Raw genomic sequence first — 25,182 nt, forward strand, 5'->3', positions numbered from 1 at the left:
CTTGGGAGTGCAGAAGAGTTATAAGAGCATATAGCACAACCTTGCTTTTAAAGGCTTGTGAATTTCATTCATTCAATACATACTCAGTATGTGCCTAGTAATATTTAAATACAAGTAAATAAGATCATGATATATTTTTATATGAGAAAAAAGGTTAAAAAAAGCGTGAGCTCATTTTTATAAGACATTAAAAACATTATAACATTAGAAAAAAATTGAAAGACACTTGTTAAGTTACTAATAATGGTCAACTCTTGGTTAGTGGTGTACAGTTTATTTTTCTTTCTCCTCTTGACTCATCTTAAAAAAAAAGTGTTTTATAGAGAGCTATTTTGAGATCATATAAATTTCTCGATCTTTATGAAATAAATTCACTCAGAACTTTAGCATCCATTGATGCTGTTCTATCATTCTATCTGTATAGTTGGCATTTATTGTAAGAAGGGCTTCCCAGGTGGCACTAGCGGTAAAGAATCTGCCTGCCAAAGCAGAAGACCCAAATGTCGTGGGTTTGATCCCTGGGTTGGGAAGATCCCCTGGAGTATGAAATGGCAACCTGCTCCAGTATTCTTGTCTGGAAAATTCTATGGACAGAGAAGTCTGGCAGGCTACAGTCCATGGAGCTGCAGAGAGTCTGAGCACAATGTAAGAAAGAGCTTTCTCTTCTCTCCTGTCTTAAAGTATGGACTCATGGATTTTTGTTTTATTCAATGTATTGAATTCATTACTGTAATTATATATTTTAATGCCTCAGATTGTTTTAGAATTGTCTAGTTGTCTCTCTACGCTAGACTCTGTGCCCTTTTAACATATTACCAGGTTGTTTTTTTTTATTAGCATTTTCTTATTTTCTGAAACAGCAAGATGCTCTCATTCAGTTCAGCTCAGTCGTGTCCGACTCTTTGTGACCCCATGGACTGCAGCATGCCAGGCCTCCCTGTCCATTACCAACTCCTGGAGTCCACCCAAACCCATGTCCATTGAGTTGGTGATGCCATCCAACCATCTCATCCTCTGTCATCCCCTTCTCCTCCTGCCTTCAATCTTTCCCAGCATTAGAGTCTTTTCAAATAACCCAGTTCTTCGCATCAGGTGGCCAAAGAATTGGAGTTTCAGCTTCAGCATCAGTCCTTCCAATGAATATTCAGGACTGATTTCCTTTAGGATGGATTGGTTGGATCTCCTTGCAGTCCAAGGGACTCTCGAGAGTCTTCTCCAACAACACAGTTCAAAAGCATCAATTCTTCACCACTCAGCTTTCTTTATAGTCCAACTCTCACGTCCATACATGACCACTGGAAAAACCACAGCTTTGACTACATGGACCTTTGTTGGCAAAGTAATGTCTCTGCTTTTTAATATGCTGAGTAGGTTGGTCATAACTTTTCTTCCAGGGAGTAAGTGTCTTTTAATTTCATGGCTGCAGTCACCATCTGCAGTGATTTTGAAACCCCCCAAAATAAAGTCTGTCACTGTTTCCACTGTTTCCCCATCTATCTGCCATGAAGTGATGGGACCAGATGCCATGATCTTAGTTTTCTGAATGTTGAGTTTTAAGTCAACTTTTTCACTCTCCTCTTTCATTTTCATCAAGAGGCTCTTTAGATCTTCTTTGCTTTCTGCCATAATGGGGGTGTCATCTACACATCTGAGGTTATTGATATTTCTCTCCTGGCAATCTTGACTCCAGCTTGTGCTTCATCCAGCCCAGCATTTCTCATGATGTACTCTGCATATAAGTTAGATAAGCAGGGTGACGTTATACAGCCTTGATGTACTCCTTTCCCTATTTGGAACCAGTCTGCTGTTCCATGTCCAGTTCTAACTGTGTAATCCTAACCTGCATACAGATTTCTCAAGAGGCAGGTCAGGTGGTCTGGTATTCCCATCTCTTGAAGAATTTTCCACAGTTTATTGTGATCCACACAAAGACTTTGGCATAGTCCATAAAGCAGAAATAGATGTTTTTCTGGAACTCTCTTGCTTTTTCAATGATCCAGCGGATGTGAGCAATTTGATCTCTGGTTCCTCTGCCTTTTCTATATCTAGCTTCAACATCTGGAAGTTCATGGTTCACGTACTGTTGAGGGCTGGCTTTGGAGAATTTTGAGGATTACTTGACTAGCGTGTGAGATGAGTGCAATTGTGCGGTACTTTGAGCATTCTTTGGCATTGCCTTTCTTTGGAATTGGAATGAAAACGGACCTTTTCCAGTCCTGTGGCCACTGCTGAGTTTTCCAAATTTGCTGGCATATTGAGTGCAGCACTTTCACAGCCTCATCTTTTAGGATTTGAAACAGCTCAACTGGAATTCCATCACCTCCACTAGTTTAGTTCACTACAAGCAATGCTTATCTTAAAGAGCTTCCCTGGTGGCTCAGACACCTATAGTCCACGGGATCACAAAGAATCACAAGGATCACATGACTGAGTGACTAACATGCACAGGCTTATCTTATATTCTTTACTCATATTTTAAAATATATTTTACAATAGCCATGTATTATTTTTGTTAAATGAAAGAAGACAACCAATAATGACAGATTTATTTTAATGTCCAGATTGCTGACCCTACATGCTTGCAAAATATTAAAGCCAATGGGCTCCTCTTTTGAGTTCCAAGTGAGATAGGAGAGGGAAGTATCTGCCTTACAAATCAGTGTGAAAGGCAATTCTGTCCAATAAGATCATTAAATGAGGCTTCCCTGATGGCTCAGATGGTAAAGAATCCTTAGGTCGGGGAGAATTGCTCAAGAAGGGAGTGGCTACCCACTCCAGTATTCTTGCCTGTAGAATTCCAATGACAGAGGAGCCCGGCAGGCTACACTGCTCCACGGGGTCACAAAGTTAAATGTGTAAGTCATTGCTCTTTTCTTGATGGAGACCAGTGAGCCAGGCACACAACCACAGACATGAAAAGGAACAAAGTACATTCTGTTCAATGAATGTCTCGTTTTCCCCCTCAGATTCCTGCACAGACACACGGTGAGACAAAATCATTTTCATCTGTGATTGAGTTTCTTCCTGCTGACTGTTTGGAGTTTCCCTATGAGCTGGTATGAGGCGCTCCTTCCTGTGCCTCAGAACAAGACTCTCTGGTGGCCAGTACACACTGGAGACTGCACTCCGGATTCTGTGAAGCACACAGGGAACAGGACAGGGACCCCCAGTTCCTCTCGGTTCCAGAGGCAGCTGCTCCCTCACCCCGGAGTGCCCCACCTGGCTTCTCTAATCCCACCGGATGGGTTTGCTGAGACTCACTGTATGCTCAGCCAGACTCCAGGATCAGTTCTAGCCTTGTGGTGAGTGTGGTGGGGCGGAGGGGAAGAGACACGAGGAGCCCTGCGACGATTAGTCATTACTTCAATATTGAGTCATTTGGCCATACCGCCCAGTGCCCTCAGGCAGGAGGCTCTGTGGGATCCAGTACTCCAGGTCCTAGGCTTTCTGACCTTGAATACTCCTAATGTCCAGGGTTACCTCTGACAGGAAGCCACCCCTTATCCTGTTCTAGAAAAAATGATACACCCAGGTCCTTTAACAATATGAACAAAATGATAGGGGTTAAAGTTTACTATGCATATGCAACATGAAACAGAAAGCTCACTGCTTTACATGTGCTGTTTAATTTAACCCCAGGTCCACACTAGGTGAGAACTCTATATATTAGTATCGTCACTTTACAGGTGAGGAAACTGAGGTGGGAGAGATGGTTAATAATGAGTCACCATTACCCAGCCAAGAAGTGATGGAGACAAAATTAAACACTCCAAAACTGCTTCCTGCAACCCCCTCACTACACTGCATTCTTCAGATATGGAACTATTAGTGGACCTGAGACTCTGAACAAAAATTCTAGTTTGTTTATTTTTTTTTTTAAAGAAAAATTAATGAATGGAACCAACCCTGATAAGCTGGATGTTGAGATCAAGTAGCATTCTTTAGTTGAATCCGAGAAAAGAAAAGAGGAGATGCCAAAGAACTGGGAGCTCACCAAGAACATGAAGCTAGCTTGCCATACTTCCAAAGCTCATTCATTCCTTCAGCACTCCTGGGGGTCTGGGATGTGTGTGCTTCACTGTGCCAGACGAAGGGAATTCAGGAGGGCATGAATGATATGGGCCCTGACCTTGATGTGGTCCCTTGGAGTTCAGGGAGGAAGAAAGAGAAATGGCCATTAAATAAGTGAGTGCAAAAGAGAAAATAAAATGCTCTGATAAAGAAGAGGAGAGTGGTCAGAAAAGGCCTCTCTGAGGTGCTGACATTTAACCTAGAGGATGACACAGAAGAAGCAGTTGATGAGATCTGTTCACTTCCCCTTCAACTTTGGTAATAACTGGAATTTTTGAGTACTTTTCAAGGGTATTTACAACTTGGGTTCCTTAAAGCAGGCCGACCACTATCTTACAATCTGTATGTGCCCGTGTGCTCAGCTATGTTCATCTCTTTGCACCCCATGGACTGTAGCCTACCAGGCACCTCTGTCCATGGGATTTTCTGGGCAAGAATACTGGAGTGGGTTGCCATTTCCTTTTTCAGGGGATCTTCCTGACCCAGGGATCGAACCTGAGTTTCCTGCACTTCTTGCATTGGCAGACAGATTCTTTACCTAGGAAGCCCAACAATCTGTGTGCTTTCTCTGCCCAGTTTAAAATATCACCAATATGATATAAACAATATGGAACCGTTCAGGCCAGAACTATCCTCATTTCTCTTTTCTTAAATACAGAAAATCACTTCAGAATCAGGGAGAAGAGGAAAAGTCTTTGAGTTTTGTAGAGTTCATCCAAGTGTACTGTTTGCTTCTTCCCTGCGGAATTGTCATATCAGCTTTAGGAAAGATGATGAAAGACAAGAATTGGGCCCAGAGGATGCTAAGGAAACAAGGCCAAATTTGCTTTTCACGTGGGCCCTTAGCGGGGGAGTGGAAGGCAAAAGCAGTGAACTGGGTCCAGATTTTTTCTATCAATGCTGCGTAGTGGTTAGATGAGGAACTCGAAACCAAAAGGCTTCTTTCCTTCACATTTCTGGAAGTGGTATTTATTATCTCACCAGTAGAGATTCGGCAGAGTCTGCTGAAGCCAACAGCACAGAAGACCCAGGGTTCTTTTCTCACGACAATCCAACTGTATTTCCTCTGGGAGAAGGATGCTCCCTAAGAATATGTGGGCTTGGAACCGGAGGCCATTTAAAGCTAAGGAGGGGATGTTTTTGATGTCTGGAGAGTTCCAACCATGATTAGATTTTTGGGTGCAAAGACTGCAGTGCACATTCTTTTCATGGAGCAATCTGAAGTTATAAGGCCCTCTGCTTCCTGGCTACCAGAAGTTGATTTTTTTCTCCATTACGATGTTTCCTCTAACTACTGAATAATTAACCCTAATGACTAATCTAGTCTCCTAGGAAAAAGGCTTGTGAAATCTGTTCCTGATGCATATCATAAGTGCAGAAGGCTGTATTAGGTAATGGGGGAATTCTCCGGTGCTCCAGTCTTAGGACTCTGTGCTCTCACGGCCAAGGGCCTGGGTTCAGTCCCTGGTCAGGGAACTAAAATCCGACAAGCCAAAATAATAACAATAAGCATGGTCTGAGAAGGCCCAAATTCCTTTCCCAGTGCCTGGCCCAGCCTGGGAAAGAGGGAGGGAGGGACAGCCGTGTTCTGTTTCAGAGAGCTCTTCCTATCACCCAGGAGCGCTGGAGGGCAGCTGCGCTCCTGCTCTCTGTTGTCCGCCAGGGGAACTCCGCACCAACTGACCGAAGCTGTCACCATCTGAGGCTGCCCACGGGCTCAGACACGTGGCCTGGCTCTGCGCTGTCACAGGGCCATGCATCCGGGGGGGCCAAAGCCCTCTCTGTAACAGCTTGGCCACCTGTCTGCGATGGAAGACAAATCCCATTTCATGAGGCTTGGCGTAGAAAGCAGACTGTCCCCCATCCCCAGGTCCAAAAGCACTTAAGTGGCGGAAGGAAAAGAGGAGAGAAGGGTAGACTCCAAGGGTGGATGTAAAAAGTGGATCTTTTCAGAGAGGGCCCTCTGGTCAATCGGCTTTGGATTTGACGGTGTTTTGACCCAGCTCGCAAAAAACTTAATCTGCATTTCGCAGGCTTTCAAGATAGATCTCTTACTGAAGCAATGCAGTGCCAAAGACATGGTGTCACGGGGCTTTGCCTTTTCCTGCTTTTTAAAGGCCATCAGAACCATCATTCCCTAACATACCAACACAGGAAAAGAAAGATGAGGCTTATCTCACAGTTCAGCTATTGTGTGACCAGCATGTCAGTGGCACAAGATAGGCAGAGGCTTGCAAAATAAGGTCTGACCCAAGCCTCACCTGATCGCCAGTTTCTATCTTGCCGAACGCGCATGGTAATAAGATTTCAAACTCATTAGAAACCGTGGTTGTTCAGGGTTTTAGAAGTGAGCTTGTACGACCCAGGGGAGCACTCCTGATCACTTTGCAGTGAAGTCACCGTCACAAACAGGATTTCCTAAGGAGGTCTCAGGGCGAGGAAGCTTCGTTCTCGCATTGGCCTGCCATCTGGGCAGCTCCGCTGCTCCTCCTCTGCTGTAAACAGGCGGTCAGAAGGTCCCAGGGAACACCCCTGCCTATTGTTCCCAGTCCTCTCACTTCCCTTTCATCTCTGGGAATAGCTGGAATTTATGAGTACACAGGCTGGCGTTCCAAGCTTGTCCTTCGGAGTTTACTTCATGGATCCTCCTTAGAAGGGCCCCGTCTTCTGCCTGCCCCCACCCCCCCCCCTCCAATCCCAGCTATAGCTGCCCAAAGGTGTGGCTTCCTCACTACGCACGCACGGCTAAACTGAATGAAAGAGGAGACAGAAAGGTTGCGAGCCCCGTGGTGAGCGTGAACGGAACACACGCTTTCCCATTTGATGCCTACCACTCCAGCCAGCTCTCATGTTTCTAAGAGCACACTGCAACTTCTGTGGCCTGCCTAATGAACTTCTTTTTAAAGATTCAATCTAAGAGCTTCAAAATCCAGCCCAGAGCAAACTTCATGAAATCTCTAGTATTGTAGTCCAGTTCAGAGTAATGCCAAACTCCCATGAGGTATTTAAATCTGTACCACGTAGCTTAGCACTGACACATGCTGAGATTCTAATGCAGCTTGCTTACCATGATTACGTGCGAACACACCAAGTCTGTGTTATTTGCTCATATAGATTCTAACCTCTTTGAGGTCCTGGCCACAGACCTTGGTATGTATGTGTAAGTGAGAAGCGCTGTTTCACTTTGCCATCTTCCACAGCGCCCAGAATAATCTGAACCACCTAGGTTTGCAAAAGATAACTGAAACACCGTCGGAGTCTCAGCTTTCAGCACCTTTCATTTCCTTATGATGCAAGTCAGTTAAATGGAAACATCAGAATTACCCAAATGGACAATGCTAGCAGGAGTATCTAGGACTGGTACCATGTAATATGTCTACATCATTTCAATTAGTAAAATGATGTAACATCTCTAAATTAAAATTTGAGTGCTTCCCAGGGGTGTTAGTAGAAAGAACTCGCCTGCCAGTGCATGAGCTGTAAGAGACACAGGTTCAATCCCTAGGTTGAGAAGATCCTCTGGAGAAGGAAATGGCAACCCAGTCCAGTGTGCTTGCCTGGGACATTCCAGAGACAGAGGAGCCTAGTGGGCTATGGTCCATAGGGTCGCAGGGTTGGACACGACTGAAATGATAGCATGCATGCACGGGAATATGAAATAAAAAACGATCAAACTTCAGTAAAGACAAATTTTGAGCTTGTGAAAAGAGGGAGAAACACAACAAAACTGTTTAGAGGAAGGCATGGACCCAAATAATGCATTTGGCCCATTCTGCGACTCAGAACAACAGACAGGCTCTGAGCTAGAGAGACCGTAGTGTGTTCATGCATTCATTATTTATTTACTCGGTGCCCGCGCCACACCATGCCATGTGAGCTGTTAGGGATACGGTGGTGAGAAAAACAGAGATGGTCCAGAGCTGCATGAGTGACGGGACAGGCAGGTTTTAAACCAGGAACTCTAATAAATATGTAATTAGCTACTACCATTGCAGTGAGTAATAAAGTAGCCTTTGTCTCTAACCCAGGAGTCTTCTGTCTTCTGCCAGCATCCATGAAACTGTGGCAGGCTAACTTGTTAGCCCGCAATAGTGTAGTATCTTCACAGTCAACTGAAAGCCTGAAGAATGAGGACTTTTTACTTTAGAAAGGAAAACACCAAGAAGGCGAGAAGGCTGAAGCCTACAAAATCGCTAAGAAGCAACTTGGTTGCGTTCACTTCTCTTGAATACCAAATCAAAGAAGCTTTTCACCTAGCATTTGGGCGAGGTGAGTTCAGAACAAAAGGAAGGAATTTCTTCACAGAGGGGGTAACCTTATAGAAGTTACCACCTCAATAAGCGGTGCTGGCTGAAAGTACAAGCTGTTTTATTTTTTTAAGTATTTTTTTAAAGTCTTCTAAAAATTATTATAAAATTTATTTGTAATCGGAGGAAAATTGCTTTACAATGTTGTGCTGGTTTCTGTCGTACAACAACACGAGTCAGCCGTAAGTATCCATGTGTCCCCTCCCTCTTGAGCCTCCCCTCCACCCCACACACATTCCGCCCCCGGGTCGTCACAGACAGCACCACTGTGAGCTCCCCGCGGTATGCAACAACTTCCCACTGGCTATCTATTTTACATACGGTAGTGTATATGTTTCTATGCTACTCTCCCAATTTGCCCACACTCTCCTTTCCCCGCTTTTAAAAATCTTTATTGAATTTGTTACAATATTGCTTCTGTGTTATGTTTTCGTTTTTTGGTCATGAGGTACCTGGGATCTTCACCAGGGATCAAACCTGCGCCCTCTGCACTGGAAGACAAAGTCTTAGCCACTGGACCACCTGGGAAGGCCCCTACAAGCTGTTTCTTAAAAAGGCCGCACTAACTTTATGGATGACACTTGGGCTGCCCAATTCAATATGCATTTGATGACCAAGTCTTTGCCAAGTAGAGGATCATGTCCTTGTACAATGACATCTTCATTATCTATCTCAGAGAAGGACTATTGGGAAAAGTCATTAACCTGCCCTAACAAGGGCCGTTTTTAACCTAAAAAATAAGAATTAGACTCTCCCTTGCTTTATCTAAGTCGAATCTGGGTAAACATACATTTCTGTTGTTTAGTCGCAAGAAGACTGGAGTGGGTTGCCATTTCCTTCTCCAGGGGATCTTTCCAACCCAGGCCTTGAACCCCATCTTCTGTATTGGCAGGCAGATTCTTTACCACTGAGCCACCGGGGAACTTGTAAACAGACATAGATATACATATTTGGAACCATAAAATGTTTTAGAACAAGCTACAATTCATAAAACTCTTAATTTTTAAATACTAAATAATCTTGGTAAAATATGCTTGTATTTCATGGCAGCTGTTTCCCAAACTGGATGTGCAGAACACTTCTAGGAAATTCGAAGAGGCATATCTTGAAAAATATGTTCCATGGTCAAATTATGTTTGCAGAGAAATGCACTATATATCCTTGGACATTGAAAATTCATATTAATAATCAAGGCTCTGATAAATCCTGAGTAAGGAAACCAAACCTAGCATTTCCAAAGTTATTTTAATATTATTCTGCTATACCACAGTATGCCTATTATCTTATGAAACATCATTTCATAAAAGAACAGATAGGGAATGTTCTTTTAAGGTGTTAAAAAATGAAGATTTATCTGGTAAGGAATATAAGGTCACATTATCGGTAAAGCTCCACCAATGTGAAGTGGAAAATAACAGTAAGAAGCGACAGAAAGGGATGCCAGGTAACTAGACTTCCTGGTTTGGCCTGCTGGTACACAACGGGTAGGTGATCTGCAGTTAGGGGATCCTTGGGCTCAACTGTTTTTTGCATACAAGGAGTCAGAAAGACCCAGTTTCAGGAATGTTTGCATGTTTAGGGAAAGCATAACAAACATAATTATAGCTAACATTTGTTGCTGCCGATCAAGGTGCTAGGTGGTAGTTTGAGCACATAAAGTTCTCACAATACACTACGAGAGAGGCCCTCTTATCATCCATTTTCACAGAAAAGGAAACTGAGGTATAGAGACGTTCAGTAACTGGCCCAAGACTACACAGCTAGTCAGTGAAAGAGCTGGGATTGAAACCCAGGCAGGTTGGCTCCAGAGTGCCATCCTTTATGGAATTCCAGCATATATGAGCTAACTTCCACGTCACCAGTGTAATCCATGGCACAAAGCACCTCACTGGACCTTTAAGTCGAGTTGAAGCCTGATGTAAGCAGTTTTCATAAATAACACCCAGAACTCTGCTAAAGCTTGTCAGAGTTTTACAGTTGTACCAGAAGAAATTACACACAAATGGGACAGCATGGACCTATTGTCAAAACAATCTCTCCTTTGTATAATTTCTTCTTCTCACCAATTTCTTACTATACACAACAGTAACCTTAGGAAAACAAACAAGAATCTACAAATGCGCTCCCTCTCTTTGAATCACAGCAGTGCACAAGGCCACTTTGTTAAGATTTTTTTTTCTTTTTTTTTTTTTACTGTTTTAGTCGCTAAGTTGTGTCCAACTCTTTTAAGACCCCAAGGACTGTAGCCCACTAGCCTTCTCTGTCCACGGGATTCTCCAGGCAAGAATACTGGAGTGGGTTGCCATTTCTTTCTCCAGGGGATCTTCCCAACCCAGGGATCATTGGCAGGAGGATTCTTACCACTGAGCCACCAGAGAAGCCCCTTTGTTAAAACAGCCCATCTCTAAAACAACTTTTCTTACACAGAATGGTACATGTGTTTTTCCCCCAGACACCCAATCCTATGTAAACTCTTAGCCGAGTGCTGAGTGCAGACTGGCTCTGGGTCCTCCTGGCCTTCAGAACCAGTGGCTCACCGTGGAGAGAATCCCAGCCTGAAAACACTTCCCCAGCCATGATGAACAGTGTGTTCTGCAGCATTTACCACTGCTTCCATCCCATCCTGCCGGGTGTATTTGTTGTTGGTGTGCTGTTATTATTTTATATATCGGTGTGTTGGCCTGCTGCTGCTGCTGTATCGGATTACCACCAATTTTGTGGCTTAAAGCAACAGTCAGGATTCATCTCAAAGTTCTGCAGATCACACGTCCAGGTACGGCTTGGCTTAACTGGTTCTCTGCTTAGAGCCTCACAAAGGGCTGCATTCCACTCTGGAGGTTTGGATCTGCTTCTCGTCTCACTTGGGTTGTTGGCTGAACCCAGTTCCATGTGGCTGTTTTATGGAGGTTCCTGATTTCTTGCTGGCTGTCAGTGGCCCTCCGCCCCCTCCAGAGGCCTCTCTCTGGTTCTAATCTCAGAGGCTGTGACAGTGGGTCAAATCCTTCTCACGCTTGGAATCTGACTTCCTCTTCTGTCCCATCTCTTTTGCCTCCAGCCTGAGAAAGTTCTCTTTTAAAGAGCTTATGAACAGAAACAGACTCACAGACTTAGAAAACAAACTTGGTTTTAGTCACTCAGTCCTGTCTAACTCTGCTGCGACCCCATAGACTGTAGCCCGCCAGGATCCTCTGTCCATGGGATTTCCCAGGCAAGAATACTGGAGTGGGTTGCCATTTCCTTCTTCAATATATAAAACAGATAACCAACAAGGACCTACTGTATAGCACAGGGACCTCTACTTAATACTCTGTTATAACCTGTATGGGAAAAAAAAATTTAGAAAAGAACAGATTCATATATGAAAATGAAAGTGTTAGTCACTCAGTCGTGTCCAACTCTTCGCGACCCCATGGACTGTAGCCTACCAGGCTCCTCTGTCCATGGGATTCTCTGGGAAAGAATACTAGAGTGAGTCGCCATTCCCTTTCCCAGGGGATCTTTCTGACCCAGAGATTGAATCTGGGTCTCCTGCATTGCTGGCAGATTCTCTATCGTCTGAGCATACGTATAACTAAATTACTTTGCTGTACACTTAAAACTAACTTTTTTCATGAAAGTGAAAGAGGAGAGTGAAAAAGTTGGCTTAAAGCTCAACATTCAGAAAACTAAGATCATGGCATCTGGTCCCATCACTTCATGGCAAATAGATGGGGAAACAGTGGAAACATTGGCTGACTTTATTTTTCTGGGCTCCAAAATTACTGCAGGTGGTGATTGCAGCCATGAAATTAAAAGACGCTTACTCCTTGGAAGGAAAGTTACGACCAACCTAGACAGCATATTCAAAAGCAGAGACATCACTTTGCCAAAAAAGGTCCGTCTAGTCAAGGTTATGGTTTTTCCAGTGGTCATGTATGGATGTGAGAGTTGGACTGTGAAGAAAGCTGAGTGCCGAAGAATTGATGCTTTTGAACTGTGGTGTTGGAGAAGACTCTTGAGAATCCCTTGGACTGCAAGGAGATCCAACCAGTCCATTCTAAAGGAGATCAGTCCTGGGTGTTCATTGAAGGATTGATGCTGAAGCTGAAACTCCAATACTTTGGCCACCTGATGTGAAGAGCTGACTCATTTGAAAAGACCCTGATGCTGGGAAAGACTGAGGGCAGGAGGAGAAGGGGACGACAGAGGATGAGATGGTTGGATGGCATCACCGACTCGATGGACATGAGTTTGAGTGAACTCCAGGAGTTGGTGATGGACAGGGAGGCCTGGCATGCTGCGGTTCATGGGGTCGCAGAGTCGGATACGACTAAGCGACTGAACTGAACTGAACTTTAATTAACACAACATTGTAAATCAACTATTCTCCAAACTAAAATAAAATTTTTAAAAATTTAAGAAAAAAAATTTCATATCATTAGATGGGGCCTATCCAGATAATCCAGAATAACTTATTTTAAGGTTCACTTTATTTTATAAAGTTTTTTAATTTATTTTTGGTTCTGCTGGGTCTTCACTACTGTGCTCGGGCTTTCTCTAGTTGTGGTGCACAGGCTTCTCACTGCGGTGGCTTCTCTTACAGTGGAGCACAGGCTCTAGAGCACGGGCTCAACAGCTGTGGCACATGGGCTTGCTGCTCTGTGGCATGTGGGATCTTCCCAGAACAAGGATTGAACCTGTGTCCCCTGCATTGGCAGGTGGACTCTTATCCACTGTACCTCCGTAAGTTCAAGGTTCATTATCTTAATTACGGTGCAAAATCCCGTGACCCATTATAACAAAACAAATTAGGTGCATATTTAAACATGTTTAGGGGCCATTCTGGGTACCACTCTTGGTGGACATTTCTGTGCCAAGATGGCTAACAGGTGAATGATATGCTAACCACTTGCCTGAAAAAACAAAACCAAAGCAAAGGAAGAGTTTCACAGCAAAGATGTTAAATTCCTAGTTTTAACTCATTTCCGGGAGCCTGCAAGGCCTGGGAAATAGGATAAAAATCAGCAGCCAGTTGGGAACTGGTAGAAGGCCTCTGATATAAAGAGAAAAATGATCTTCCTGACATCGGCAAAGGGTAGCTGGGAGAATCCACTGCCAGAGCAGAGGATGACTTCCAGGGACTGAAGAGAACGTAGGAGTTGATACAAACGGATATTCTTAGGAAAGCATCTCCATAGCCTGTGATAATATTTAGAAATTTTTTTGTTTTAAACGTGAAAGGGCTGGAGCATGACTCTGGATAGCCCTGATATGCTAGCCAGTAACCCGTCAGTACCTGCGGTGCTGGAGAAGACTCTTAAGAGTCCCTTGGACAGCAATGAGATCGAAGCAATCAGTCCTAAAGGAAATCAACCCTGAATATTCACTGGGAGGGCTGATGCTGAAGCTCCAATACTTAGGCCACCTGAGGCAAAGAGCCAACTCATTAGACCAGGAAAGATTGAAGCCAGGAGGAGAAGGGGACCACAGAGGATGAGATGGTTGGATGGCATCACCGACTCAATGGACATGGGTTTGAGTAAACTCCGGGAGCTGGTGATGGATAGGGAAGCCTGGCGTGTTGCAGTCCATGTGGTCGCAAAGAGTCGGACACGACTGAGTGACAACAACCCTTCAGCTGGATCCTAGGGAAGCCCTGGTGATCTGCGGAGAGAGAGGCAGGGGCACGTAGGAAACTGGGGTTCTCGGGGCAGTGGGTCTTTTAGCACCGGGAAAACTGAAGTGTGTCAGTATCTTATCAACAAGTAGCAGAGGCAGTGATATTAACAACACAGTGACATCCAGCAACACGAATAACATGCCGGTGGGCACTCTCACTTCTAAGAGCTGCACAGCATGCACTTTCCTATTTCGACCCTCCTCATAAATCGTACTGATAGGCGGTTATTTACAAAGCAGGTCCACTGATGTCGAACATGTTGATTGATTCCACTTTTTTTTTTTTTTTTTGTATTAATATAGATAATCTTTAAATAGAACATTTCAGGGTTAAAAGAAAAATGGGAAAATGTCAGGAATTACATAGAAAGGTATGTATCCCACTTGAAAGTTTACCCAAATTTGCCATTTGTATCATTTCCTCAGTCCTCCTAAGCGTCAGCTCCCTCTTTGTGCCTCCGAAGTGAGCTATAATTTGGCTACTCCATTTTACATCTTTATAATTGTTCCTTATCCCATTCATCTCCCTTTCTATTTCATCTTTCCTTTGACCAACTCCTCTTCTTTTTTTAAAGGCCTTTGGAAACCATTTCTTTCTAGTCATAGGTGGCCTAAAATGAAACATAATTTTAGACTCATTTAATTAGACTTTTAAATCTGATGGTACACTCTGCCTGAAGCTTCTTTAGGGGAATTTCTGAAGTCCAATTATAGGGCTATTCTCATAATAAGGACCATTAATTTATAATGGAATTATTTGCTTTTAAGCTTCATCCAGATGCTGTTGTGAAAAATATACTAGTTCGACCACATTCCTACGGGGTCATTAGATGGCCAGTACCAACAGGTGAGGGCTGCTGAAGCCACGGTTCTCAGAACCTCTGTGAAGAGCTGGGTGTCTGTAGATACTCTGTCCCACAGGGAAATCTCACCAGTCCTTTCGTGCTGTGGTCACCCATTCTTTTCTTTAAAAAAAAAATTTTATTGAAGTATAGTTGAGTTACAATGCTGTGTTAATTTCTGCTGTACAGCAAACTGCCTCAGTTGATACATATCCACTTTTTCCTATTTTTTTCCATTACTGGTTTATCACATGATACTGAATATAGCTCCCCGTGCTATCCAGCAGGACCTTGCTGTTGACCCATCCGATATGTAACAGTTTGCATCTGCTAATCCCAAACTCCCAGTACTTCCCTCCCCACCCCCACCTTTGGCAACAAGTGGGTCCTCTACGTCTCTGAGTCTGTTTCTGTTTTGTGTGTACATTCATTTGTGTCCTATTTTAGATTCCGTAGAAGGGCTATCGTATGGTATTTGTCCTTCTCTTTATGACTTAATTGGCTTGGTATGATTTTCTTCAGGTCCATCCATTTATTGCTGCAAATGGCATTATTCTTTTCAACGGCTACTATCCCAGTGTATACACCACATATATCTTCTTTATCCATTCATCTGTCAGTGGACACAGGTAGTTTTGATGTCTTGGCTATTGTACATAGTCATCCTATGAACACAGTGGTGTGTGTATCTCTTTGAACTATAGTTTTGTCTGGGTATATCCCAGGCGTGCAACTGGCGGATCACATGGGAACTTTATTTTTAGTTTTTTGAGGAAGCTCCACACTGTTTTCCATAGTGGCTGCACCAATTTACAATCTGTGGTCACCTATTCTTGATGTGCTAATTTTGATATCCCTCTCAGTCAAATCAAGCATGCCCAATCGGTATTTAACAAACAAACAAGACAGTAATGGAATCCTTACATATTGGAACCTCTAAGTTCTGGGGTCACAGACTTTCCCTCACAAATCTAGCCATTTCTCTATTCTCTTCTGACTTTTAGAATAAAAGAGAAATCTGAGGTCAGCCTGATTTTCCTTTCTTCTTGTATGGCTTTCAAATAAATTTATTGCTCTTCACAGGCTTTTTTCTTTCTCTATGCAATTCTAACACGTCCCAGGATGAGCTTTATGTCGGTCTGATGTTCTTCAGATCACCATCTGATCAGCAAATCCCACTTCTCTGGTCTCATTCCTTGGTTTAAATGTAGGCATGTGTCATAACCGTTCTGAGGATGAATCTCAGTGCACCTATTTGGAACTCTGGGACAAAAGAATGTGTTCTTTGTCCAAAACCTGGAACTACCAGAACCACTTGGCCATGAGGGAAGAGTCTTCAAAGATGACACCACAATGAAGAGAGTCTCAGCAAAATGGAGCTGCAGCTTGTAGATCAAGCCAACTCTGAAGCTCATCTATCTCTGGAATCACCGTTTATGTGAGCTAACAAATTCCTTAGTCTTTAGCTTATCTAAGTTGATTTGAGTTCTGTACTCATAGCCCTGAGCATCCCAAACTACTGGTTTTTCTCTTCCATAATGATTATCTTCAAAATATTGTGAGATCTTTCAATCCATATACTCAAGTCACGTCTTAGTCTATGTTTTTGATTATCGCATGTCAAGACCATTGATTTCTTATATGCCAGATTCTCACTCTCTAGTCTTCATATTTGTCCTTTTCTTACCATTTAAACCATGAACAATTTTGTTCATCGGTGTTCTGTGAGAACTTCTCAATACTGTCCTTCACATCAAAGATTCCATTTCCTATATTAATTCTTTTTACTCCCTATTCTCAGATTTCAATTGTGCTACTGTACTTGATTTCTTTATAATTTCACATTTTATGTATCTCCCTTTCCATTTCAGTTACTGTTTCTACATTTCAGGATGTTCAGTTCTTGTTGCCTTTTGTTTCTCTTTTATTTTTTATTGAAGCATAGTTGATTTACAATGTTGTGCTAGTTTTAGGCGGAGAAGGCAATGGCACCCCACTCCAGTACTGTTGCCCGGAAAATCCCATGGACGGAGGAGCCTGGTGGGCTGCAGTCCATGGGGTCGCTAAGAGTCGGACACGACTGAGCGACTTCCCTTTCACTTTTCATTTTCATGCATTGGAGAAGGACATGGCAACCCACTCCAGTGTTCTTGCCTGGAGAATCCCAGGGACGGGGGAGCCTGGTGGGCTGCCGTTTATGGGGGCACACAGAGTCAGACACGACTGAAGCGACTTAGCAGCAGCAGCAGCAGCTAGTTTTAGGTGTACAGCAAAGTGATTCAGTAATATATATATATATATTTTCATATTCTTTTCTATTATAGGTTATTATAAGGTATTGAATATAGCTCCCTGTGCTATATAGTAGGTCACTGCTTTCCTTTTTATAAAAATCTATTTTATATATAGTAGTGTGTATCTGTTAATCCCAAGATCTAGTTTATCCCTCCCTCCCTTTCCCCTATAGTAACCATAAGTTTGTTTTCTATGTCTGTGAGTCTATTTCTGTTTTGTAAATAAGTTCTTTTGCATGATTCTTTTTAGGTTCCACAAATAAATGATATCATATGATATTTGTATTTCTCTGTCTGATTAACTTCACTTAGTATGATAATCTCTAGACCCATCCATGTTTCTGCAAATGGTATTATTTCATTCTTTTTTATGGCTGAGGAATATTCTGTTGTGCGTATCTCACACACACACACACACACACATCCTCTTTAACCATTCATCTGTCGATGGACACTTGTGTTGATTCCACTGTTTCTCTTTTAGAGAGTATGTCTTCTAGCACTGTCTTGAGTTAGTCTACAGATTTTTAGAAATTTCTTCTGGTTTTGCTAGTTAATCATTTTCAGAGTTTTATATCATTTTTTAGGCTTCTAGAGACTGTTGCTTGTTTGGTAGTATTTTTTCAAAAGTAACAAGAATTTTATTCCTTTAGTTTATCTCATTCTCTTAAGAAGGACCGTCTCCCCAGACAGACAATGTGTAGTTAACAAAATGTAGACATTACTTTGGCCCATTCTGTAAGCATTTAACAGCCTCTGAGTAGCTCTTAGATCAATCTTAGCGTCTCGCATGTTTCCCTGCACACCGCTCTCATGTCTCTGTCTCCACCTACTAAATACCCTGTTCTCCTCACCTCCCCGATCTCTTTTGGCACATATGTTTTCCTGGTATTTGTACCCATACCCAGGAGAGAAAGAGCTCTAACACTGATGGCAGAGGGCAGTCAGTCCCGCTGTGGAGATCTCACTAGGATCTGTGGTGGAAACAGCTGACTGTTTTTTGAACTACGATCAACTCAGTGTTTCTAAAAAAGGGAATGAGGGAGGGGAAGAAAGGCGTTTATTTCCAGGTGCACATGAGATAGCTGAATCACCAAACAGGATTTTAAATCTAGTTCTGGCTAAATGGGGATCCTTTCACATAATTCAGATAATTATTTCATTGCCAGTTATAAGGGCTGGGGGTTCCACCTTTTTAGTAAGAAACAGAGAAGGGCAGTAGGTATCATTTTAAACTAAAAGCTACTAATATTTTTAATGTGTTCCGATTGAGGGCTCACATATGTAATACAACAAGAAACTGTTTTTACTCAATATATAAAAAAAAGTATCAGTTTAGATAAAAATGAGAAATGTCTGTGTATTTCAGTTCAATGCCACTTCTAATTGGGGCTGTATCCCATTCACCTGAGTGCCTCTAAAATTAACTTTATTTTATGCTGATATCCAGAGAATTCAGTAAGACCCTGACCAGCAAAATGGACACAGCATTTGGCTTCCAAACTCCTTCTTATGTTGAAATATTAGTATGTAAAGTTTTTACCAGTTAAACAGTTGGACCATGTAGTACAAACACATTTGGCAGGCTCCTGACCCCTAATTTCCCAAGTTTTGGATCTTCTCCCAGATCTGGACTGAGAGTGTCCAGCAAACTCTAATTGTGCCAGTGATAAGAACAAGAGCTAGTAATATCCAGTTTAGCTCATAGTAAAATCTAATTTCCACCGGAAACCTGCCATTCTGAATTGTCCTTTGCAATATTTCAATTTGTGAGTAAACACAGTCCACATGTCTGTAGCTGTCTCTGCCACACTTTTTTTTCTCTCATATTAAAACTCTAAAATATTTATAAGAAAACTAGAAGATTTAGAAATACATTTGGCCAGATTATTGGTTTTATAGATGTGCACGCACGCATGCACACCGCCCCCCCCAAGCAGCCGACAGCTCTTGAGCCTATCACTGAGTAAATTCGGATCTCTGCAAATTTAATTTATCCAGCAAAACTGAAGCAGTAAATCAGAACTCAATACTACCATGTATTATTAGGGAAGGAATATACAGGAGGCCATGTTGAATGCTCTGTACTTCCCAGTTAAATTGGGAAGGGAAAGAAGAACAGAGTGGGAGTGGAGAAAAGACAGGGAGGAGGGACAGAAGAGGGAGAGAAAGTCTGCAGCAAGGGTTGAGGAGAAGAGGAGATGAAAGGAGGAAAAGAAAGAACCAGGTAATATCTTCTATTTTTATGAGAAAATGCCCAGTGCTTCTCAGCTAAGCCAAGCACTGAGTATATCAGACATCAGCTCCTCCAGCCACTACGGGAAGGCCAGATGGGAGGCAGGAACGCAGTATTCAACAGTGGAGCATGGGTATCAGACAGACCCAGATCCCACAGCAGCGGCCACATGGAGCTACAACAGACTGTTATCGTAACCTATCGCTCCAGGACAAGACCAAGTAGAATTTTTTGTCACACCTTACTATTTGTTGTAATTTAGCTCTTTAGCACCATTCTGTGGGACATTACTTAGGCATACAATGAAATCCCATCAAATTTACATTTACCTGAAATACCCTGTACAGTAAGTTTCCTGTACACAAACGAGTTCTGTCCTGAGAATCTGTTTGTAGATCCAATTTGTTCCTAAGTCCAACAAAGTTAGCCTAGGTGCCCAACTAACACATCGGCTATATAGTACTCTACTGTGATACGTTTATAATACTTTTCCCACAAGAATGTCATATCTGCTGAAATAAATATATGTACTAAGGATCCAATGAAATCCTAAAGACCACACACAAAATTGAACTCAGTTTTAACAAATGTGGTCACAGTGAAGTCACTGGATTAAAAAGATATCTGATTTTTAATCTAAAATCCAGTATCTGTAATAGCTAATGTACATTCCCATTCAAAATTCTCCAGAGTGAGGTTATTTTATAGACTTGAGATATAATTTTTAAAGAAGTATTTGAATCTAAGGTTGCATATTCTAAGAAGTTCTTGAACTAGTACCCAATAAAGGAACGCCTGTCTTTTGCGCTAGCACGGTACCACTGTACTCTGCAGTACTGTAGGGTGCACAAAAACACAGGCACGTGCGGAGGGCGCGCGCACACGACGACGCATGCCAGACAGGTGAACTCACTCACGCGGTGGGACATGTGAGAGCGTGTGTGCAGCTCTGCACGTGTGCAACTTGAAGGTTCCCATCCGGGGACTTACTGTGCTATTCACTGTATTTATTGTCTTGCCAATATAGCTGCATGATTGCTATAAAGCAACAGATGTAACGTAACATCATGCTTTACAGGCTTTACCAAGGCCGGACTCAACTCAGATCAGAGGTCCACGCTCCGGCTGAAATAACTTTGTGTAGGCCTGGTACTTTTTATTTTGTACTGCTGGGAAGCAACTCATGTTCGTAAGAGCCAGGAACAGCAATGAGAAGTCTGCCTTTGACTAAGGAAAGATCAGACTAGTAACAGCTGGCTATCAGTGTACAATACAGCTACTTTCTCTGCCAGTGTTTTATATTTTAAAAATGGGCCGCTTTTTGCCTCAAATCAAATATTCTTTTTATCCAAATCAAGGGTTTAGAGATGTAACCAGCAAGACCTAAGACTTTGACTGATGTAGAACTGAGACTATTAGATTCATTTTCTCTTTCAAGGTCAGGGCTGATGCAGGGGCTTCTAGAGTTATTTCCACGAATAGACTCAGAAGGCAAATAAAGTGAAAAGAAAGTGAAAGTCGCTCGGTCATGTCTGACTCCTTGCGACCTTGTGGACTATACAGTCCGTGGAATTCTCCAGGCCAGAATACTGGAGTGGGTAGCTGTTCCCTTCACTAGGGGATCTTCCCAACCCAGGGATCGAGCCCAGGTCTCCTGCATTACAGGAGCAGCTGAGCCATGAGGGAAGCCCAATGCTGGAGTGGGTAGCCTATCCCTTCTCCAGTGGGTCTGCTTGACCCAGAAATTGAACCAGGGTCTCCTGCGTTGCAGGCGGATTCTTTACTAACTGAGCTACCAGGGAAGTCCCCTGGAAGGCAAAATCTGAAGGAAAGATGCATGAGGTCTGGCGACTAAGGAAGAAGAGTACCCACGTCTACATCCAGGCTGGAAGGAAGATCAAAACTCGATATACATTACTCTCCAAGCTTCCACACTACTGAACTCTACAGAATGCTCTTCATATGCTGTCTGTGCACTGGAAAAAACTAGTCTGAAAAACTGCTTGGGTCTTTATCTTACGATAATTTTTTTTAACTGACAAAATGAGGTTGATTTCTTCCCTATCACTACACAACTGATAAAAAGGAAACCCGCAGTCAACTTTACAGTTGAAAGAGGTCCCTCAGGCTTCAAACCAACTTAACAGCAGTTTTTATAATTACCATATTCACTCAGGTTTTCCTCTTGACATTATTTTTAAAAAGGCGTAGAAGCAGCATGAGGAAGCCAGGGCTTACGTAAGAGTCCTTGTCTTGTTTTATTTTTGACCATCTTTCTTCATTTTTGAGACTCTCAATCCTATTTCCCACCTTAAGGTAAAAACAGAGTTTACTTGCTGGAGAGCAATTTGGTTTAGCTAGCAGAATTTTAAATAGGCATGTTATTTGACCCTATAATTTCGCTTCTGGAATTTACCCATACAGAAATACTTGAGCAAATGTTCCACAAAATAAGCACAGGATTTAACTGCAATACTGTCTGTAATAAGACCAAATGCAACCAGCCAACCAATCCATAAATGCTCATCAATGGGAAATTAAATTATGAAATAAATGAGCTGACAATGATTCAGCAGTTTAAAAATGGGTTTGATTTCTATGAACTAACATAATATATTGTGATAAAATAAAATGAATAAGGCAACATATGTACAGCATAAGCCCATTTCTGTGAGATAAACTGACAGAGGTGTGCATGTGTTTATCTATTTATCTATACATATACATATGTAGATGTTTGCAAACACACACTTTCGAATGTGCAATAAAGATCTGGAAATATATCCAGGGATTGTCTTTGGGAATGGATTTTGGATAGGAGAAGACATTTTCATTTGTCAAACTCTTTTTTTTAAATAAAGCTAACCGGCATCTGCATCTCCTAAGTCATTCCTTCCCACACAATTCCTGTTTCTGAAAATGGCCTGCAGAGTCAGAGACTGTGGCGACGGAGGCTCCAGGTGCATGTGCTTTTGAAGAGGACACAGTGGGGAAGACTGATCAGCCAGGGCTGATAACACTGCATTTACAGGCTGCCCCTTAAGTGTCACTGATTCAGGGACAAAGGCCAGGCGCTGCATCAACATCAGCTGGTTTTACAAGGACTCCAACTTCTCCGGCCTCCACCCACACTAGAGAAGATGACAATGTAGGAGACAAAAGACTGAGAAATCAATAAGCCTAGGGTAGAAGGGCACGGCGGGGAAGGCAATGGCACCCCACTCCGGTACTCTTGCCTGGAAAACCCCATGGACGGAGAAGCCTGGTAAGGCTGCAGTCCATGAGGTCGCTAAGAGTCGGACACGACTGAGCGACTTCCCTTTCACTTTTCACTTTCCTGCACTGGAGAAGGAAATGGCAACCCACGCCAGCGTTCTTGCCTGGAGAATCCCAGGGACGGGGAGCCTGGTGGGCTGCCGTCTACTGGGGTCACGACTAAAGTGACTTAGCAGCAGCAGCAGAAGGGCACGGACTCATTCTCTCACCCCTTCCCAACAAACAGTGAGCTGTCTGTTTCTTCTTTATCTTTTCATTTGATGGTTTAAACCTGTGGCTCAGGTAAAGAATCCATCTGCCAGTTCAGCAGACGTGGGTTTCACGTCTGGGTCAGAAAGATCCCCTAGCGGAGGAAACGGCTACCCACTCCAGTAACTGAACAACAACGTAAAATTCAGTACCTGTGTCTATGAGCCCTTGAAATGCGGCTAGTCTGAACTGAGATGTGCTGTCAGCAAAAAACATATACTGCAGGTTAACAATTTAGTATTGAAATAGAGTATGATCCATATTCTTATAGTTATTCCACATTTAAATAATAACATTTTGGATGTGTGTGTATGTTAGTTGCTCAGTCATGTGTGACTCTTTGTAACCCCATGGACAGGATCCCACCAAGCTCCTCTGTCCATGGAATTCTCTAGGCAAGAATACTAGAGTGGGTCGCCATGCCCTTCTCCAGGGAATCTTCCCAACCCAGGGATTGAACCTGGGTCTCCTGCATTGCAAGCAGAGTCTTTACATCTGAGCCAGGGAAGCCCTATTCCATGTTTACATTTTGGATATATTGTGTTAAAAAATCAATTTTTACTTGTTTCTTTTTTGTGACTTCTAGAGAACTTAAAATGACATGGTTCACATTCTCTTTTCTATTGGACAGAACTGGTTTAGACTTTCATAGACATTCCACGTGAATTATCTATATATTTAAATGTGCAAAAAAAGCAGTAGTAGAGAGGGAGGCATGTACACACATGCACACACCACTATCCCCCCTGCCCCCCTGCCGCTGTGCACATCTGTAACTGCTGCCCTGTGTGTTTATATGCCTACCTGGCTTCCTAGTGTAGCTCATTACACTTCAGTGTACCTGTCACAGGTCATACAGCTCTGAGTTCAAGCTCTGCAACAACCAGATGTGGGCTCCTGGGGCAAGCTGCCTGGGAGGATTAAATTGTATAATGTATGTCGAGTTCTCAGAACCACGACAAGCATGTGTCATAAGAACCTCTGCCAGCAAGGGTGAGGTCTGCATGACGTGTTAAGAATTCTAGAAGTGACCAAGCCACAATTTCGCCCCGAAGCAAAGAATATCAGAGTTAGAGTGAATCTTGGACATCTACTCCCGTGTTGTAAAACCCTTTTAGATTCCAGAAGCCCAGTAAATAAAAAAGATGAAATCAAACTGCTCTGAACAAAGCTGAATAGGGGAACGAAAGGGCTGGGCACTCTTAGACTGTAGAAGGATATGAATACCTCTGTGAAGGTCAGAATGCCATGGATGTAGTATCTTATCCCAGTCTCTCCATTTTATAGATAAAGACACTCAGCTCCATGGTGGGCTACAGTCCATGGGGGTCACATAGAGCCGACTGAGTGAGCATGCACGCACTGATACAGGACATCTTTTTGTATGCCTATTTGATATCCTTGTATCTTCTTTAGTGATGTGAATGTTTAAATCTTTCGCCCATTTTGAACTAGGGTGTTTGTCTCATTATTGAGGGTTTGTTTTTTTTAGGCACCATACACAACAGAATGTGGGGGTGGGAGGTGGGCGGGCATCTCTGGGGAGGGGGCGGTTCTCCTCCCTGAAGAGACATCTTCCAGGTTTAGCTCTGGAAGATTTAGAGAGGGCAAGGGGCCACCTAGGATAAAAGAACTGAAAGGATTCTAAGGAGGAAAACCTCAAGACACGTTTTGGGGCCACAAGGTAGGTCCCCTTCACGAACATACATTTACATCTTGGAGAATAAGATGTGAGATGGGCAGAATGCAGTTGGGGCTTCTTCTTCAGAAGGTCTCGAGGGTCAAGGATCCTACACCAGTTTTAACAAGTTTTGGAAAAAGGGCGACAATGGAAAGATTAATTTATGGGAAGGAGGCAGGAAATAGGCAAGAAACAGGAAAACAGGCTGGCAGGCAGACCCAGGGAGTCAGACCCAAGGGGTGGAAAGCTGGGCAGCTGTTGGGGTGCCCTGACAGGGAAAGGCTGGCCTGATGGGGGCATCTCAGCACACACTGTGAAAACAAACACATTCCTGTTAAAGTAATATTGTGGCTGCTCAGTCGATAAGCCATGTCCGACTCTTCGCGATCTCATGTACTGCAGCACTCCAGGCTTCCTTGTCCTTCACCGTTTCCCGGAGCTTGCTCAAACTCATGTGCATTGAGTCGGTGATGCCATCCAACCATCTCATCCTCTGTCACCCCCTTCTCCTCCTGCCCTCAATCTTTCCCCGCATCAGGGACATCAAGAGTAAGAAAAAACACACTGA

General features: G+C 43.0%; 1 protein-coding gene across 3 annotated transcripts in view; it reads right to left on the bottom strand.

The window, feature by feature from the left end:
• Positions 1 to 25,182, bottom strand: part of CDK6 (cyclin dependent kinase 6) — a 248,447-nt gene that overhangs the window by 43,550 nt on the left and 179,715 nt on the right. The window lies entirely within an intron of this gene.

The sequence above is a fragment of the Bubalus kerabau genome, chromosome 8 (assembly GCF_029407905.1).
Source record: "Bubalus kerabau isolate K-KA32 ecotype Philippines breed swamp buffalo chromosome 8, PCC_UOA_SB_1v2, whole genome shotgun sequence".
NCBI lineage: Eukaryota > Metazoa > Chordata > Mammalia > Artiodactyla > Bovidae > Bubalus > Bubalus kerabau.